Source organism: Felis catus, chromosome D4, assembly GCF_018350175.1.
Source record: "Felis catus isolate Fca126 chromosome D4, F.catus_Fca126_mat1.0, whole genome shotgun sequence".
NCBI lineage: Eukaryota > Metazoa > Chordata > Mammalia > Carnivora > Felidae > Felis > Felis catus.
This window is the reverse complement of record NC_058380.1, coordinates 22,177,286-22,197,197: the sequence shown is the minus strand read 5'-3', so window position 1 is coordinate 22,197,197 and position 19,912 is coordinate 22,177,286. Positions and strand designations below refer to the sequence as shown.

The window sequence follows — 19,912 nt, the reverse complement described above, 5'->3', positions numbered from 1 at the left end:
AAGAAAGCAATACCAAAACATACAGAAAAATCACTGAATATGAGTGATAATGAAAAAAAATCTTAGAAGGCAGAGGAAAAAGGACACATGCCAAAAAGAGAATATTGATCAAACTTAAAACAGACTTCTGACCCAAACCCATGAAAGCCAAAAGACAATGGCATAATATCTTTAACATCCTAAATGAAAAAAAAATGAATAAAATTAAAGAAATAAAATTTATTAAAAAATAAATAAGTTTTAAAAATAAAATAAATAAATAAAATTAAATAAATAAAATTTATTTTAAAACTTAAATAAAATTTAATAAAAAATAATGTTTATTTATTTTTGAGAGAGAGACAGAGCAGGAGCGCGGGAGGGGCAGAGAGAGAGGGAGACACAATCCGAAGCAGGCTCCAGGTTCTGAGCTGTCAGCACAGAGCCCAACACAGGGCTTGAACTCACGAACTGTGAGATCATTACCTGAGCCAAAGTTGGACACTTAATTGACTGAGCCACCCAGGAACCTTGAAATTTCCTTTTTATTATTAATAAATATACTTAATTATTAAGAAATAATGCGCAGTGGGATTTATAGCATTAGTAGAAATAAAATATACTATGTAGCACAAAGAGGAAACGTGGATACGGAGACATACTCTTATAAGGTTCTTAAACTATATTTGAAGTGACAATAATATTATCTTAACTTGGACTCTGGTAAGCTAAAGAAGTATGTGGTAAACCCTAGAGCAACCACGAGAAATAAAACTGAGGTGTAGCTGACAGTAAAGATACAATAGGATCATAAAATTAATCTCATAAACTTACTAATATAAAAGTTACAGAAATATTAGAGAAGGGAAACAAAGAGCTGATAGAACAAATAGAACACAGTAAGATGATGGATTTAGTTTCAACATTATTGACCCTGTACCCACATTGGCCTATTGTGCTATCTAATACTATAGTCACATTTGGTTACTAGGCACATGATATGTGGGTAGGCTGAATTGAAATGTGATGTGAGCGTAAAATGTGCACTACATTTCCAAGACTTAGCATGAGTTAAAATAATATAAAATATTTCACTAGTATATGTTTCCATTGATTATGTGTTTAAATGACAATATTTTGGATATATTTGGATTAATAAAATAAAGTATTGAAATAATATTTCTCCCATTTTTGAGTGTCTACTAAAATTTTTTTTTAAAAAAATACATAGGTGACTGATATTTATGGCTCACATTTTATTTTTATTGGATAGCACCGGTCCAAACACTCCAACTAAAAGTAAATATTCTCAGATTGGAGAAAAACCAAGACCTATATATATGTTGTCTACAGGAAACCCACTGTAAGTATAAAGACGTAAGTTAAAAGTTTAAGACTGGAAAAAGTTATAACGTGAAAACACTACTTAAATAAAAGCTGAAGTGTTCATATTATATCAGACAAAACAGGCTTCAGAACAAGGAAAAATTCCAGGGCCAAGAGAGACATTATATAATAATGTCATTATATAATATATAATAAAGAGTTCAATTCATCAAGAAACTATGATAATTCTAAATAAAACCCAGAAGTGAACTTCGAAATATGAGAACTTTGAAATAAGATGCACAATGCCATCTTAATAAATTCTAAATCAAGCTAAAACACTTTATTCAGGCTGAAGGCAAATGATATCAGATATGTATCTTCAGAAAGAAAATGAAGAACAGTGAAAAAGGTAGATATCTGGGTAAATACTAAACAGTGTGTCTCTTTTCTCATGAAATATATATCCTATATATAAATATATGTAATGTTGTGTATGTAATGTTTAAGGCAACAATGTTTATACACATACTATAAGGTCTGTGTAAGGCAAAATTACAACTTATCTTCATGGATATATAACCTGTGTAGATGTAATATGTATGAAAATTTTAGCTAAATGATGGGGGTCTTGGTGACCTGGCCTATATCGTTGTACTGTTCCTACAATTTATATAAAGTGGTACAATTCTAACTCTATAGTGGTTATGAAAAGCTAAATATATGCACTGTAATTCTGAGAATACACAAAATGCAAAAAGCTATAGTTAATGAACCAATAGATAACATTAAATTTCAGAAATACTCAAATAATCCAAAAAAGCAAGGAGTAGAGTAACAAAAAACAATAAAGGGGACAAATGAAAAACCACAATGAAATGGCAGATCTAAATTGAGCCATATCTATAATTACATTAACTATGAGAACTAAACACCCAGTTTAAAAGCTCTGCCCAGACAAAAGTAAGACCCAGCTATGTGCTAACAGAGATGTAGTTTAATCACAAATATATAGAAAAATGCAGAGATTCTAAGACAAAGAAGCATGACCCAGTTAATAAGAGATGTACTTAAAACTTAAAGATTAAGATAAATTCAAAGTAAAAGAATGAAGGTGAAAAATGTATAACATACACATAGTAAACAAAAGAAGGCTGGAGTTGCTGTATTAATAATAGATCAAATCAACTTCACACAGAGTATTACTAAAGATAGAGGTGTCATAATGATAAAGGTAATTTCATTATCAAAGCATAATAGTTATAACTATGTGTGTGTTTAAGAATAGAGCTTCAAAATAGTTGATGCAAAAATTGACAGAATTAGACAAACAGATAATTAGAAAATATAAACAGATCTTGAGAGAGATTTTTCTCCTCTTTCAGAAATCGATAAACTAGATTTAAAATATCAGTAAAGATATAGATGATCCGAACAACACAATCAATCAACCATCGTGACCTAGCTGACCTTGACAGAATGCTACTGACAATGCAGTCATTCAAGTGCACATGATACATCTACCAAGGTAGATCATGTTCTGGGTCACAAAATGAGTTTTCATAAATTTCAAAGGATTTAAATCATATCAGACAAATATATCGCATATTAAACTTTCTTTAAAGTAAGACAACACCTCTTTTTCTTGCCATGTTCCCTGACCACAATAAAATTAAATTGGAAATCAATAACAACTAAATGTCTAGGAAAGCCCTGAACATTTGGAAACTAAACAAACCCCTGTAAATAATCTATGGGTAAGAAAAGAAATAACAAAACAGGATATATTTTGATACTGGCTTCCTTTCTCTTTTTCCAACCCCAACCCACTGGGCAAGCTCTGGTCCTTGTGCCTTTGAACTGGCCCTCTAAGACACTCTTCAGCAGACATCTGCATAGCTTCGTTCTCTCGGTTCTGTAAGTATCTACTAAACTCCCATTTCAATAAGACTTTCTCTGGCCACTCTATAATTGAGTCTCCCCCTTTTCCCAATTTTATTACTCTGTAGCACTTATGAGTAACTACCATACTATACATTGTTTTTTATTTACTTTTTTTTTTTTTTGGCTTGCCCAATTAAGCTTCACAGGGGCAGAGGATTTTGTCTGTTTCTTTTTCTGATGTATCCTTACTCTTAGTAGACATTTAGTGAATGAATAAACATAGCTATATGTACAAAACATACACCAATATATTAAGAGAGAATATTGTTGGGTGCCGAGAGAGTACATGCAATTACATTTTTTTTCCTGTTCATCTGCACCTTCTATGTCTTCTATAATGGGCATGGATCTGTTGTGAAATTTTTTAAAAAACAAAAATCTTGTTCAGGAAGGACCTAGCAACATATTCCCCAGAGCAAAATCTTTGAAATATTTTATATTTCCTAGCGCTTGACATTCAGGAGGGAGGGAAGCAGAAGATCTTAACTTTCAAGACATGGTATCGTTAATTTTGTTCCCCACAAAAAACTTTTCCATACACAATCTGAATTAAATATTTAATATATAAATATAAGAATCTATAATTTGTTTATCAGTGATAAACAAAATGTTTGTTTCCAATTATAGCATCAGTTTCATTTGACTGACAAATTGATTTATCTTACAGTGTTCTATCACATATGACCACTACTCTGGCTCTTTCTTTTTTTCTAGGCAGCCTTATTATTTGGTGATTGAAGCATTAAGCATTATAATGACCTCGTTACACTATAACTTTGTTACCTTTTAAACTTGTGTCCTTGTATTATGTGAAATCATCGGTATGCTTGACCATCTACTCAAAATTTAACCTTAAAACAAATTCAGCTTCAAAGAGGCCAAAAGTATGAAATAACCCAATATACACATGTGCAGATGTGCGTATGACAGGGAAAATAAAAGTTAATCCTCAAAAAATGTGGCTGTCAATTTTCTGTGTTGCAAATCAGGAGATAAGACAACATCTCTTTTTATATAAAATATCAAGAATTAGATTTACTTTATTTTGATCTCTTTGTAAAAAGCTATTTTCTATTTTGGTTACATTTAAAACCAAGCATTCAGAATAGGGGCAAAATGAATGGCAAATATATGAAGTTTTATTAAGCCTAATTCTAAACTAGGTCAATACCACCTTCGCTTCATCACGTTATTTAAAAGTGAATGACACAAAAGGGTCAATGGCCAAAACTGACAGTTTTGACGTTTTTTTCAAAATGAAAATTACCAAAAAGTGCCTCAAGTTCAAATTCCTCAGGCATAAGAAATGGAACTTTGTTTTAATGTCTCATAGTCCAGGTAGGGTGTTTGCTTTTCACTGCTTTAAGTGTAGGATGCGTCTACAGGTGGTTGCAATGTCCCATGAACTTTTTACATGGAAAAAAATGGTTCATGTACAGTGGTCAGGATCATATGGCATTTTTAGGTAGAAAATGATGGACATATATTGCTCAAAAACATGATCAATCCGTAACACCAAAGATTGGCATGATGGGATAGTCAGTCTGTGTTGCTAATTACACGTCACACTCCTGCAGTTTTCTTGTAATCTGATTTCTTTTTCTCTTAGCCCTGTGATTGATATCAATATGCTCCCCTGCTTTCCTCCTCCAACTACTTCTCCCTCCTTTGCCCCTGGAGATTTGGCACTCTTGGTTGGAGACTTTTGTAGAGTTTTTCTGTTGCCAGTCCAGGATCTGGACTGGCATTATTTCTGATAGGCATTTTAACTGGATTCAACCCAGACATGTTAAATGGTTGAAGTAAATTAATTGTGTTGTCTCTGTCAATAAAAGAGCCACCACAGCCAAGCCAACAGAAAAGGCTATAACAGTAATGGACAATTTAAAGATTCATTAACAAATACCGAGGATAGCACCGTAATTCCCAACCTTTCATCGCTCAAATACTGAACAACACACATTAAAGATACCAGAAAAGAGACCATATGATACAAAACAGACTGAAGTTGATCAGTTATTTTACTTACCATTATAAACATCCAAATGTGAATTACGTCCTAGCTGTCTTGCATATTTTCAGATCTGCGCCCGCAAAATGATGACACTATTTTAGATGTGTCAACTTCTTTTCTCCTTTTGTCTCCTCTGGAAAATACTCCCCTATCTGATAATTTCCCCTCCTTCACTGAGTCTCTTTAATTGTTTAAGATATTTGATATAGGCTGAAGTGGATTTGGAGCCTCAACTTTTACTTCACTTGTTCGTAGGATGGTGGCTAAAGGATGTACAAGAAACAAAAATGACAGGAAAATCCTAGAATTCAAGTACTGCTTCTGCCTCTCCTCTTGGGCAGAGAAGAAGCCACAGGTAACCTTAGAAATTTACCTGGTTGTAACTTGTGTGTCTCAAAATAAATGAATACAAATTAAAATGACAAATTGGGAAAAGCTATTCAGAAATGAATAGATGAATAATCACTCATCAGCTGGAGTTTTGTGAATAACTTTTCCAAATTTGATCAATCATGTTAATTGTTCACCTACTAAATGCTTTTAACCTTTCAAGTGGCATCATAAATACTCTAAAGAAATAAAAAAAGTGAGCAAGTTGATAAAAAATTATAAAGAAATACTAATGACTGATAAGCATGGAAACAAATGTTCCATCCATGCCTTAATGTGCAATAATAATTTAAAAAAGAGCAAGACCCAATTTTTCACTCATAATTTTAGTGACGAAATGTATGTGGTTTGATGTGTAAAAGAGAACAGTACTTTGGAAATTAATTTGATAATGTGCAGTGATAATTTTTAGACAGTGTTTGAACCAACTCTTCTATTTTATTGCTATTTCTTCCTTAAAGTTTGATAGAATTCACCAGAACAACCATGAGGCCTAGCATTTTATTTGTAGAGAACTTTTTAAATAAAAATGCAACTTCTTTACTAGTTAAAACTCTAGAGTTCTGGGGCGCCCGGGTGGCTCAGTCGGTTGAGCGTCTGACTTCGGCTCAGGTCACGATCTCGCGGTCCCTGCGTTTGAGCCCCGCGTCGGGCTCTGTGCTGACTGCTCAGAGCCTGGAGCCTGTTTCACATTCTGTGTCTACCTCTCTCTCTGACCCTCCCCCATTCATGCTCTGTCTCTCTCTGTCTCAAAAATAAATAAATGTTAAAAAAAATAATAAAAAAAAAACTCTAGAGTTTTACAAAGAATTTGGCATGTCATCTGGTTTGCCAAATGTACCTACCTACACATTTTGTAACATTCCTTATTAGGGGGCTCCTGGATGGCTCAGTTGGTTAATGTCAGACTTCAGTGCAGGTCATGATCTCATAGCTCATGAGTTCAAGCCTCACATCGGGCTCTGTGATGTCAACACAGAGCCCACTCTCTGTCCCCCTCACTCTGCCCTTCCCCAGCTCTCTCTCTCTCAAAAATAAATGAATATTTAAAAAAGACATTTCTTCTTAGTAGATCAATGTCTATAGGTTCTGTAGTTACATCCTTTCTCTTTTACTACTGCTATTTGAAAATTTGTGACTTTTTCATTTTTTCTACCTACCTAGACATTTTTCAAATTTATTCTTTTTTTTTTCCAAAGAACCAGTTCATAGTTCTGTTAATTTGTTTACCTTTGGCTAATAACTATTTTATTGTCTTATGCTTCTATCTTTTTTTAATTTTCTTCCTTCTGTATAATTTGCATTTACTTTATGGTTCATTTTTTTAGTTTCTTAAGGTTAGAATCTTAGGATGATGATTTTAGAACTTTCTTTTCAATATACATATATTAAATCTATAAATGTCCCTGTAAGACATATTTTAACTGTATCCCCACAAGTTTTTTTATGTTTTCTTCATTTTCTTTTAGTTTAAACTGTTTTCTAATTTCTCTTTTGATTTTTTCCTTTGACTCATGGGTTACTCTGGTGAGTTTTGCTTACTGTCCAAATTCTGGAGTATTTTTCAATACATCTACTAAATGTCCTTTTTTTGGGTCCATAATGTAATTCATGCTCTCTCATTCCAGTTAGTTGTTGTATCTCCATGTCTTTTGGTGGTTCCTCAGCCTAACTCAGACACATTTAAAAAAATACTAGGCAGTTATTTTCTAGAAGGTCTCTCAATTTCAGTTTGATGTCTTCTAGTGATTAGATTGAAGTTATGCATTTTTGGTAAAACAAAACAAAACAAAACAAAAAACACCAGAGAATTGATGTTATGCCCTCCTCATTGCATCATCTAAGAAGTTACATGATGTTAGGGTGTCTGGGTGAGTTGAGCATCTGACACTTGATTTAGGCTCAGGTCATGGCCCTGTGGTTCGTGGGTTCAAGCCCTGCATCAGGTTCTGTTCTGACAATGTGGAGCCTGCTTGGGATTCTTTCTACCCTCTCTCTGCCCCTCCCCTGCTCATGCTCTCTCTCTTGTTCTCTCTCAAAATAAATAAATAAACTTAAAAAAAAAAAGGAGTTACATGATGCTGATGTGTTTTATTACTAGTGATGTTGAGGTTTATCACTTCATGACTGGGATATCTCCACTGTAAAGTTACCATTTTATAATGAAGTGTCTTGTGAGGAGATACTTTGACACTATGCCAATACCTAATTTCTCAATACACCTTTGCCACTAATTTTATCACCCCTCAAAGGGTGTTCCTTGTACAATGATTATTGTGGGGTTGGCAAAATGGTGGTTTTATCTTTCCTTTACTCCTATATTTAATAGTTAAAATTTTATATTAAGGAAATCTGCCCCATCTCCTTTTGCTGATTTATTCAATGATTTATTTATATCACTGGATATACTGATGGATGTTTTATCTTCTCCTCTAGGTTATAAATCTACTACTGTCCTTATTTTCCCAGAGTTGGCTATGAGAGCTTCTCCATGTTGGGCTCTGTGTCTTTTCCATGTGACTCCATCATGTTTGAGCACTTCCTTGCATCTGGCACCGCAAAATGTCCAATGCTTATCTTGTATTTTCCCTGCCCAAACCTGATGTTCAACATTTCTCCAAGGAGCTTTGGTTTCCTTTATTGGAGAACGTTCATCCCCTTGCCACCGGGGTGTCATTGCTTGTAGGCAAGCCCTTTTGCTGGAGAGGAGCTAGGAAATATACATGCATATACTCATATTCACACACATCTTTGTTTCTACATTCATCCGTCTGTATGCTGAAAACAATGACCATACCGATTGCTTTTTATTCTAATCCAACACTATAGGATTCATTCTAGCCTCTCCCTTTCCTTATTTGTAGCTATATTCCCTGACAGTAGAATACTTAGTTTTCATCATCTACAATATATTTACTTTTTGCTCCGTCCGGGAATACACACAAAGTAATTCCATATTTGCAAACCCATACCCTTGTGAAAAACACATTTATAAACTGGGGTGTAATATTTGTGCATAGTTCTTTTTATCTTTCACCTTGCAGATATAGTCAAATAGTGTTTTGGGTTGGGTTGTGTTTTGGTTTGGTTTCGTTTAGTTTCTTTTGTTGTTTGGTTTCTTGTTTTGTTTTGTTTTAAGTTGCTTTGGTTTGTTCTTTTACTCCTCAGTCCTTCAGTGTGGTTATATTTAACATTGTTAAGCCAATTAAGTTCATTTCTTACTTTTTTAAAAAAGATTATTTTTAATGTTTATTTATTTTTGAGAGATGGAGTGCGCATATGCAGGGGAGGTACAGAGAGAGGGGGACAGAGGATCTGAAGCGGGCTCTTTACTGACAGCACAGGGCCAGACATGGGGCTCAACCTCACAAACCTTGAGATCATGACCTAACGCTCATGAAGTCGAACGCTCAAACGACTGAACCACCCAGGTGCCCCCCCATTTCTTACTTTTTGTACTCCATCCTGTATTACCTGTATCCTGGTAGATTTTAATTACTTATTTAGTTGGCAGATATGTGAAACATTGTGACAACTCGGAGAGTCAGAGCTCAAAAGATGTTCAGCAGTAAAATAAATAAATAAATAAATAAATAAAACACATTATAAAAGAGCTCAGAGCCTGGAGCCCGCTTCGGATTCTGTGTCTCCGTCTTTCTGCCCCTCCCCTGCTCACACTCTATCTCTCTTAAAAATAAAGAAACAGTTAAAAAAAAAAAAGATGTTCAGCTAAGTGTCACTCCTCTGCATCATGTTTCTCTTTCTGCATGCTTTCTCTCCCTTCCCACCCATCGTCTGTAGGCAAAAGGTCTCATTAGTTTCCAGGTTATTTTTCCTGTATGTCTTTTACAGAAAAGATCATACACATATATTTTCTTTTTTTTTTTTAATGTTTATTTATTTATTTATTTATTTGAGAAGGAAAGAGTGTGAGTGGAGAAGGGGCAGAAAGAGAGAAAGAAAGAGAGAGAATCCCAAGTAGGCTCTGTGCTGTCAGTGCACAGCCCAATGCAGGACTTGAGCCCACAACCCTGGGGTCATGACCTGAGCCAAAATCAAGAGTCGGATGCTCCACCGACTGAGCCACCCAGGAGCCCCATTTATAATTTCTTCAATCCCATTCCTTCTTACACAAAGTGTAGTATGCTATAGAAACTCTTTCGCACTTTGACTTTATCACTCAATACTTTATTATGTTCAATTTAACAACAGTTAAGCATAATTATAAGAACTCTAAGAACATTCTTATTTTCTAGTTTCATAATCCCTTCCTTCTGATTTTGTTTCTTTTGTCTACTCTATTCCTGATTGTGGTTTACAATCATTTTCTCACCTCTCCACGTGTTTAATACTTTTTTTTTTTTTTTTGGTTGGAATTATGAGTGTCTGCATCGTTGTTGTTTTCCTTTAAAGAGCTCTGTACTTTCATCTGACAGGCAGTTGGAGTGTGTGGCAGATCAGTTTGATCTCCTTAAGGCCTCGTTTCAAGCTTTGTTATGGTTGGCCTAGAACAGGCTTCATTCCAAGTGGAGTTTAGCTCTACTAGTAAGGCATGACCCCCTGGGCTATCACTGGGGACTCTCAGTGGCCGGATCAAATGTCTTTCTACTCTCTGTGAACTCTGGATGTTGTTCAGCTTACAAGCTCCTAATTATCCTTTGTTTAGCCTCGTGGACTTGAACTCTACACATGCTCTGATTAGCTCCCAGCAAAAATGAAAGCGTGCCTCAAGCATGTTTCTGGAGCTTTTCCTCTTCAGCCTTCATTCCGTTTTGGAACTCTGCTGTGCAACCTCAGCATTCTCCCTGCAGTTTCTATTTCCTCAACTCAGTAAGACTTTGAGGATATGCTTAGCACCCTCTTCCTGTGCCCATTGCAACGAAGCAGCAAACTGAGGTGAGGATATGGCTGGTCTTGTTTGTTTCCTTTCTCTCGGGATCACTGTTTTGTTCTATTGTACGACGCCCAAAACCAACTGGCGCATATATTTTGTTCAATTATCTAATTGTCTGCCTCAAAAGAGCAAGTCCAGTCTTTGCTATTCCATCAGGCCCGATGGCAAAAGTTTGGCCATTCTTAGTGTTGGATGTCAAGTTATAAACAGTACTCACTGGCTAGGCAGCCACCTTCGTGCAACCTAGGTGCAGCTGTCCACTGTTTAAGGTACTCGGTCACCATCCTCCGCAGATTGTGTAACGTGCCGCAGTTAAGGAATGTGCCACTCTGTGATGGCTGTGACGTGAGTAGCGATCCCGGAGTCGTGCAGAGTAGAACTTAACACGTGCAGGAACTGTGGCTCTGGCAGAATTCTAGAACTGAAAATTTGCTGCCGCCGAGCCACGGCGAATTCTGTTTGCAGAATAAAATGGGTGCAATGGTATTACTTTTTTGTTAGAGGCTATCTTGGCTCGAGGGGTTTCCTAGGACAGATTAGAAATGTGTTGACTGCTGAAGGAAACAGAAGGAAACAGAACATAACTTAAGAAGTATAAGAAGCAATGGGTCCCTGCATGGCTCAGTCGGTTAAGCGTCCGACTTCGCTCAGGTTATGATCTCGTGGTCTCTGAGTTCGAGCCCCACATCGGGCTCTGCCCTGACAGCTCAGAGCCTGGAGCCTGCTTCAGAGTATGTATCTCTTTCTCTCTCTGGCCCTCCCCTGCTTGTGTTCTCTCTCTCTCTCTCAAAAAACATAAATAAATAAATAAATAAATAAATAAACATTAAAGCAAAGAAGTACAAGAAGCTAGTAAATATATGCATTGAGAAGAACATGTGGAAAACCAGTCAAATGGTTGGATACTGGAAATTAAACTATAAGGTGTCATCCAATGAAGAAATTAGGGATCCTCAGGATGTGTGTTATTACACATTGTATATGTACATATATTATGTGTATTTATATTATGTGTCTGTAGAATCACACATAGTAACTCCTCCTTGGGTCTTATTCAGCTAGGAGAAGTCAATTTAAATAAGCAACAGAGAGATTGCTTTACATGGGAAAAAAAAGGACAAAAAGTGTACATGAAAGTATGAAGAACCTGTCCCTCTGGATACTCTTGGAGATGGTTGACAGGTGAGATATGGGGCTGAGACCTTTTTTAGACTCACTAGCAGAGCTAAATAATTTTCTGTCCCTAGCAGCTTCTTGATTTACTGACTAGACACTTGTAGTATGGAAGTTCTATAACCTCATCCAACAGTTATTGACTACCTACTCGCCATCATGATACATAGTACCATGACAAATAAGACAAATAGGACACGATCCTTGTTTTTGTCATTTTATAGTATGGCAGGCGAGATTGACTCAGGAAAAATAATTTCAACAGAAGTGATAGTTCTTCAAAGAGAGCCATGTATGACAGATGAAACTTTAAAGGGGGGGGGGGTATTAGTTAGACAGAGGCATCCCCCCAAGTCATTACAATCTAAAGACCTGTGTCACTAGATATGTTTCTTCATACAACCACATACGTACACATACACATACTTACATATTTATTCTTATTTACGGCACAAATGTCTATGAGCCCTTATACATTATTAATGAAAATAGAAGTTGCATTAAAGTTCTTACTTTGGTTAAATATCTTTTATCATCAAATGTAGATACTCCTTTTGTTCTGACAAGCATACTTTAATTTTAATAATTACCATGTTTCATGCAACACTATCACACTATCAAATAAACATTAGGTTTATTTGATGAGACTAATGTAGGTGTAGTTATGTGAGAGTTTCCAGCTATGTGCTGCTGTAATGTGTTTGCAGTGAAACTCAGTAAGTTTGCTACTGTTCCCACTGAAATTTAGCAGATTAATTACAAGGCTAAATGAAGATTACTGAGATCCAGTGGAATACTAGATCCTAAGGGTTGAAACAGTGGCTCCTTGAGGAGTGATAGAAGCTTTTGCTATGGACTGACTCATGTTATTACTGATAGCAAAGGAACAGTGTTTCCAAATGAATTACATCCACAGTTCCTGTGAGCACCCCACAATGATGTCCTACTTTTTTTTTTTTTGGTATCGTAGGAAAAATGTGGCAGCTCATTAAATTGAGAAATAGAAGGGCAGACATATTGTGGCGTGATAGCAATGGAGATGTTTTAAAACTGTATCCGAATATATTTTATTAAGGGACAGTTTGCCCATTACATTAGTTTCTTCTTTTTAAAAAAATTTTTTTAATGTTTCTTTATTTCTGAGAGAGAGAGAGAGAGAGAGAGAGAGAGAGAAAAAGAGAGAGAGAGAGGGTGAGCATGAGCAGGGGTGGAGCAGAGAGAGAGAGACACAGAATCCAAAGCAGGCTCCAGGCTCTGAGCTGTCAGCACAGAGCCCGGTGTGGGGCTCAAACTCACGAACTGCGAGATCATGACCTAAGCCAAAGTCGGACGCTTAACCGACTGAGCCACCCAGGCGCCCCTACATTAGTTTCTTCTTGCTGCTAAAATCAATTACTACAATCTTAGTGGCTTAAAACAACAGTCATGAATCATCTTATAGTTCTGAAGTTTGGAGATTTGAAATGCCCTTAAGGAGCTAACACCAAGGTATTGGCAGCGCATTCTGAAGGTTTTAAGGAAGAGTTCATTCAGTTCCTTGCCTTTTCCAGCTCTTAGAGGTGGCCCACATTCCTTGGCTCAAGGCCCCTTGACAACTGAAAAGCTGGTATTCGTATCTCTGTTGCTTTTGCTTAAGTTGTCGTATCTTCTCTGACTCATACAAGGATTTTTGTAATCGTATTGGGCCCACCCAGATAATCTCCCCATCTCAATCACATTGGCAAAGTCTCTTTTGCCATAAAGGTAACATATCACAGGCCCCAGGAACCTATCATGTGGATCGATTTTGGGAGCCATTATTCTGCCTACCGGTAATGCCCAGGATGAGATCATTTTAAATCTCTTGTTTTTTAAGTTTATTTATTTATTTATTTTGAGAGAGGAGGGGGGGAGAAAGAGTACAAGTGGGGGAGGCCCAGAGAGAGAAGGAGAGAGAGAGAATCCCAAGCAGGCTCCATGCTGTCAACACAGAGCCCTATGCGGGGCTCAAACCCATGAGTTGTGGGCTCATGACCTGAGCCAAAACCAAGAGTCAGACACTCAACCGACTGAGCCACCCAGGCGCCCCTGGGATGAGATAATTTTTTAAAATATCTCTATATCACGGCACCAGGGTGCCTCGGTTGAGCATCTGACTTTTGGTTTTGGCTCAGGTCATGATTTCATGGTCTGTGGGATTGAGCCCTCTGTTGGGCTCTGGGCTGACAGCACAGAGCCTGCTTTGGATTCTCTCTCTCTGCCCCTCCCCAGTTCATACATGTGCATGTGCATTCTCTCTCTCTCTCTCAAAATAAATAAATAAACTTAAAATCCTTTATGTTTATTTTGAAAGGCTATATTAGTTATATGGGTAGTTCTATTTTGATAGGTTATAGTAGTAGCATATATTAATTTTGATAGATTATAGGTTATGCTGATAATATTAAAAAGTTTATTTTGGAGGTGCCTGGGTGGCTCGGTCAGTTAAGCTTCAGGTCATGATCTTACGGTTCATGTGTTCAAGTCCCACTTAGGGCTCTGTGCTACCAGCTTGGAGCCTGGAGCCTGCTTCAGATTCTGTGTCTCCCTGTCTCTCTGCTCCTCCCCCACTCGTGCTCTAAAATAAAATAGAAATGTTAAAAATTTTTTAAGTTTATTTTGAATTGCTGATTTAAATTGGGTATATGAAAAAATTTAATATTTAAAGTAATAAATTCTACTAATTGGAGAAAGTCTCTTTGAGATGATGTGATAACTTCTTGTGTTGAATTTGTTGCTAGAAATGCTTGGCAGAAAAGAGGTCTTGCATATTTAAATATTTGAATTATATTTTTATAAAATAATATGTCTATTGTCTGAAAAAGTGCTTGGTCCTCTCGTACTACTGGTGCAATGTCTGTCCATTGGTTTTTGCTCAGCATGGTCCCCCCCCTCCCACCCCCAACCGCAACACTGGGTCAAAAGCTCTGTGTTGTTCCCTTGTAAAACTTAACTGATTTTTTATTATTAGTGGCTGATCAGAACATATCCAGGAGTTTTCTGAGGCCACAGAATTATTTAGTTCTGACATTAGATCTTTTTAAGAAAGGCCTACACCACACATCCCACCTACAAAATATCTCCTAGGCATCAATAAAATGTATGTCTAGTCATTTTTCCCCAATTGAAATGGAGTGTTTAAATCAGAATAGTCTAGAGAGGTGTGTGTGTTTGTGTGAGTGTGTTTCTGAAGCATTTCTTGCAGCAAAGAGTCTTTCTCTGACCTTGAGCAGAAACTCAGAGTCTCTTGAGCTCACCACTGTCTGGGGTCTTGTTCCCTCATTCTGCTCCTGTTAGCACCAAAATTGGAGAGAAAATGTATTGTTTTGTGCATTGTGCTAAAATCTTCTGTATCACCGGATGGTCTGAGACTTACTGGTGGTGGGTGTTAGCAATATTGAACACATGTTCTTGAAGAATCATCTTTCCATGTGAACTATTATATTGTGGTGTCTCATTAAGGATAAGGATGGGGTTTTGAAAAAGGAGATGATTATGTTTAAATTTTTGTTTTCTGGAAAGAATTATAAACCAATGGGGGAAATAATGTAGAGAAATACTTTTATTTTAAATGTTCATAAAAAAAGTTATAGTAAGCTAAATCACTTTAGGGGTCTCCATGCTTATGAATATGTGGTTTAATTTGTGGTTAATATGTGATTCAATCATTTAATAAATATTGATCATTTATTCTTTTCTAGGGACTAGAAGAAGCATCTTATGAGGAGAATAGAAATATAATTTGAAAATGAGAAATATACTAGGTGATTTTTAAATATTTCTTCTGCTTTTTAAAAATGTTTATTTATTTTGAGAGAGAGAGAGAGAGAGAGAGAGAGAGAGAGAGAGCTCATGAGCTGGGGAGGGGCAAAGAGAGACAGGAAGAGAGAGAATCCCAGGCAGGCTCCCTGGAGCCCAAGGTGGGGCACGAACTCAAGAACCATGAGATCATGACATAAGCCAAAATCAAGAATCAGATGCTTAACCGACTAAGCCACCCAGGTGCCCCTCTTCTAACAGCAGAAAGAAAGTAGGTTGATGGCAGTGGGTTAAGTGGTATCTCATATTCTATGAGAATATATCTCACGTAAAATGACCGCAGATAATTGAAGCTTCATTCTCTTGTTAACTTGGTTATTGGTTTTAAAACTGGTTGTGAAAATGTTATCAAATATCCTAATTGGAGGACTGTCCTATCAGATGCCGAATTCAAAAGTATCTCCAAAAATTTCTCAACAAAGTGGAGAGCAAAAAATAATCCCTGGAACCAATGAATATGTTACCATGTGTGGAAATGGGGATTTTGTAGATGTAATTATGCTAAGGACATTGAGATGGAGAGATTATCCTGGATTATCCGGGAAGGCCTGATGTAGTCACAAAGGTCCTTAAAAATGGAAGAAGGCCTCAGAAAAGAGTCAGACGGAAATGTGATTGCGGAAGAAAGCTTGAATAGATGTGGTATGACAAGGACTCAACTTGCTGTTGCTCCTCTAAAAATGAAGAAGAGGGGCCAGGAGGCAAAGAAGGTGGGAAGCTTCTAAAAGCTGGAAAAGTCAAGGAAATGGATTATTCCCTAGAGCTTCCAGAAGGAAGGCAGCCTTGCTGGCACCTTGATTTTATCTCATAAGAACCATTTTTGACTTATGACCTCCAGAACTGTGAGATAATAACTCTGTATGTTTTTAAGCCACTAAGTTTGTGGTTATTAGTTACAGCAGCAACGGAAAACCAATACATACGAATCAGAGTGTATGAGAATGATCGTATTGGGTTTATATCCAGGCAGCAGGTAAAATCATCTGTAGTTGAAAGTGAATTACAGACTATCAATTTGTTCCAAGGGAAAAAAGAACTCTAAAACTTAGTAGCTTTACATTTTTTTAAAAATTTTCAGAGAATTAGGAGACTCACACAAGCCAAGTTTTGAAACTAACTTAAATTTAGAAAGTTATGAATTTCTAACAGCATGCAAATATTTTGAAATTTCAACTCAGTGTTTCCTACAAATGTGACTTACTGCTCTGAAGACAGTCATGTTACCAAATCACATACAATTCTACAAACTTACATTTTCTAGCTTTTAAATAAATTAAAGCTGATCAATGAAGTTTCTTTGACAATAAACCACACTCACTTTCTCTCACTGTGTATGAAGAATCAGCCTAAAAAGTTCATTCTGCACCTGTTCCATTAAGTTTTATTGACTTTAGAAGCATTTTTTTTCCTTTTAGAGACAGAGAGAATACACGCCCAATGCCTGTGGGGTTCTATCCCACAACCCTGGGATCATGACCAGAGACAAAGTCAAGAGTTGGATGCTCAACTGACTGAAACACCCAGGCACCCTAGAAGCATCCTTTAAGATACTTCATGCAAAGGAAAATTACAGCAAGTATCCAGTTGTCTGGTTCATTTGTTCGTTTGCACATACATGTTTTTACTTACTGGACTTACATCATTATGGGAGGGTAGATCTTTTCTTTGAAAGTGTTGCCCCCTTGTCATGGAGAAGAGATGTAAACAATTACTAGGAAGCTTGATCCTAAGCACAGAACCGTGGTTCCAATAATTATTAAATTATTAATAATAATTATTATTACTATTATTCAATAATAATTTCAAATTAATAGAGAGTACTCATGTTCTGAATGTTATTTTACCCTCTTCTTCTGCTTTTAAGAAATACTTGGCCTTCTTTCAGATTCCCACCATCATAATTCTCTGATTTTATAACCCACCTGTGTGTTAGGAGTAAGGGACAATATATGTGTACTATTGTGGTACAAAACCAGGAAGTTATAAATTTTTGTCGTAGTCAAGGCTTTTCAGGTGTTCTCAAAGTCAAGCTGAATGCAGACTTTATGTTTTCATGTATTTCTTTATCCTTCTTGTGCTTTCAAGTTGTTCATATACTTACAGGGTAGTTGACATAGGACAGACAATAATGGTAAGTAAGTGATTAAACTGGAGGATTAATCATGGCATGATTAGGGTATTTTAAGTAGTCAGAGTTGGTCCATTTCAGGCTCAGGTGGTTCCTGCTCTGTGGTCAGTCTTACCTGCACGTATTTCAGAGTAAGCAACCGTATCTGGGTTCACTGGCTGTTCTGAGGCATTAACTTCTGTCAACCACTCAGTCTATCATCATCATGACTGAGAATTGAAAAGCAAAGAGATTGACTCTTCATTTCGTAAATTTAGTTTCTGTGCAAGAGCATAAGGGATTGTGCCTACTTGCATTATACCAGCCACTTCATGAATAAAACAATACAAGATCGAGCACTTCAATTCTTCCAGTCACAAATTCGGTTCATTAAGATGGTGGTTGTACTGCAAATATTTTATGTTGCATCTCTGCAGGGGGAGTTGTCAATCTAGGCTGTAGAAGGGAAAAGTACTGATTCCAGTTATTGTTTCAAAGGGTTGTCATCTCTACTAAGTTGGTAATTAGGAAAATTCTGAAACTTTTATTATAATAATATGCATTGATAAATTCCCAGAAATATATTATATGCGTACTTAGTTTTCTATTTCAGCATTGCCCTCAGAGAAAATGGAAGTCTTAAGTGACACATTCGATCATAAAACTTTATTAAAGGTTGGCCAATCAGCCAGCAAATATTTATTTCAAGGCTTCATATTTATCTATGAGCCTTGACAAAAAACAAACAAACAAACAAACAAACAAACCATGATCCATGCCATAGTTTTTTTTTTTCAACTTAAATGAGCTGATAAGATTTCTAGTCAGAGAATAATCAATTGCTATATTGCCAGAAACTACAATAGGTATAAATTAATGGGAGATATCTTGGTGGGCTGAGAGAAGGTTGTCTCAGCTGAGTCTTGATGGATTTGGATAAAATGTAAAGAAGGGGAAAGCATTTCAGAAGAGAGGGAAGAACAGGAGCAAAAGTAAAATGCAAATGGACCTAGCATAAATAATGACATGAGCATAATGACGACTTTTGAATAATACGAGATTGTGTTAGGAAGGTATGAGAGAAAAATCTTGACTTTGGTATTACAGATAATCAGGGCTCACTGGATGAGAAGGGTTTATCAATGATTATTTAAAATAGATTATTAAGGAGAAGAAGTGCCAAGGGAGCCTGGGTGGCTCACTCAGTTAAGTGTCTGACTCTCGCTTTCAGCTTGGGTCATGATCTCACTCACATTTGTGAATTCGAGCCCCATGTGGCGCTCCACACTGACAGTGAGGAAATGCTTGGGATTCTCTCTCTCTCTCTCTCTCTCTCTCTCTCTCTCTCCATCTCTCTGTCCCTCCCTTTCCCTCCCCTGCTCTTTCTCTCTCTCTCAATATAAATAAACATTTTTTTTAAAAAGGAGAAGTGCATGATCTCCTGATAGCACATCATGGTACTACCATGTGGCCACTAACATTTTCCATTCCAACATGTGAAGATGACTCTTGCTGTGCAATTTTTGCAAATACTCAAAAAAAAAAAAAAGAACCAGAGAGCCCATGAACATACATTTCTTCCATGATTCTGTACCTTAGAGAGACTTGCAAAGAGTGAGAAAGCCAGGGTTCTTTTCTTAATTAAACAATTCTATATCTAAAGCCACAACTTGCACAAACTAAGTTTACTGAGGGAGGAGGGAGCTTTGGAGACCCCTTTTACAAATGGAGAGAGGAGCCATGTATTTATTCTACACCATCCCATGCCGTATAACCCACTTTTGGCATGCGGTATCTCATTTCATCCACATAAACATTTTTAAGTAGGTAGCACTAACTCACACGGAAACACACTAGGTATGTCAGAGAGAACTTAATGCAGGCAGTAGTTTAGCTAAATGAGAAAAAGGGGAAGACGGATGCAATTTAGGAAGCAGCTACTATCCGTAAGGCTGGGGAAACGAAGAAGTTAAGAGTAGCAGGATGTAGAAGCCAAAACGATGGCTGCTGAGGTGCTGGAACTTGGACTTCCTGTCTGAGGTCGACACCTCTGAAGGAGGTATCATGAGCCTTGTTCTGTCAGTGCCAATAGGAGCTGAAAACTGGGGCCAAGTGTCACCGCTGGGGGAAGAGTACTTGAGACCCACAAAGAGAAGAAGGAAGGTCTCTCCCCTCCCCTTCCCCTTCTTTTGGATGACCTAACAAGAAGCCAGCTGGCAATGAAGAGATGTAGCTGGCAAAGCCCCAG

At 36.9% G+C, this 19,912-nt stretch overlaps 1 long non-coding RNA gene across 2 annotated transcripts; it reads left to right on the top strand.

The window, feature by feature from the left end:
• Window positions 1-491: 491 nt before the first annotated feature.
• On the top strand, window positions 492-11,116 carry LOC123381737. Of its 2 annotated transcripts, XR_006589097.1 has the most exons (4): window positions 492-1,342; window positions 3,144-3,222; window positions 5,519-5,618; window positions 10,320-11,116. It is a non-coding gene; the product is annotated as an uncharacterized LOC123381737 (long non-coding RNA). The 2 variants fall into 2 exon arrangements; XR_006589096.1 differs by having other exon boundaries at window positions 492-3,222.
• Window positions 11,117-19,912: the final 8,796 nt, after the last annotated feature.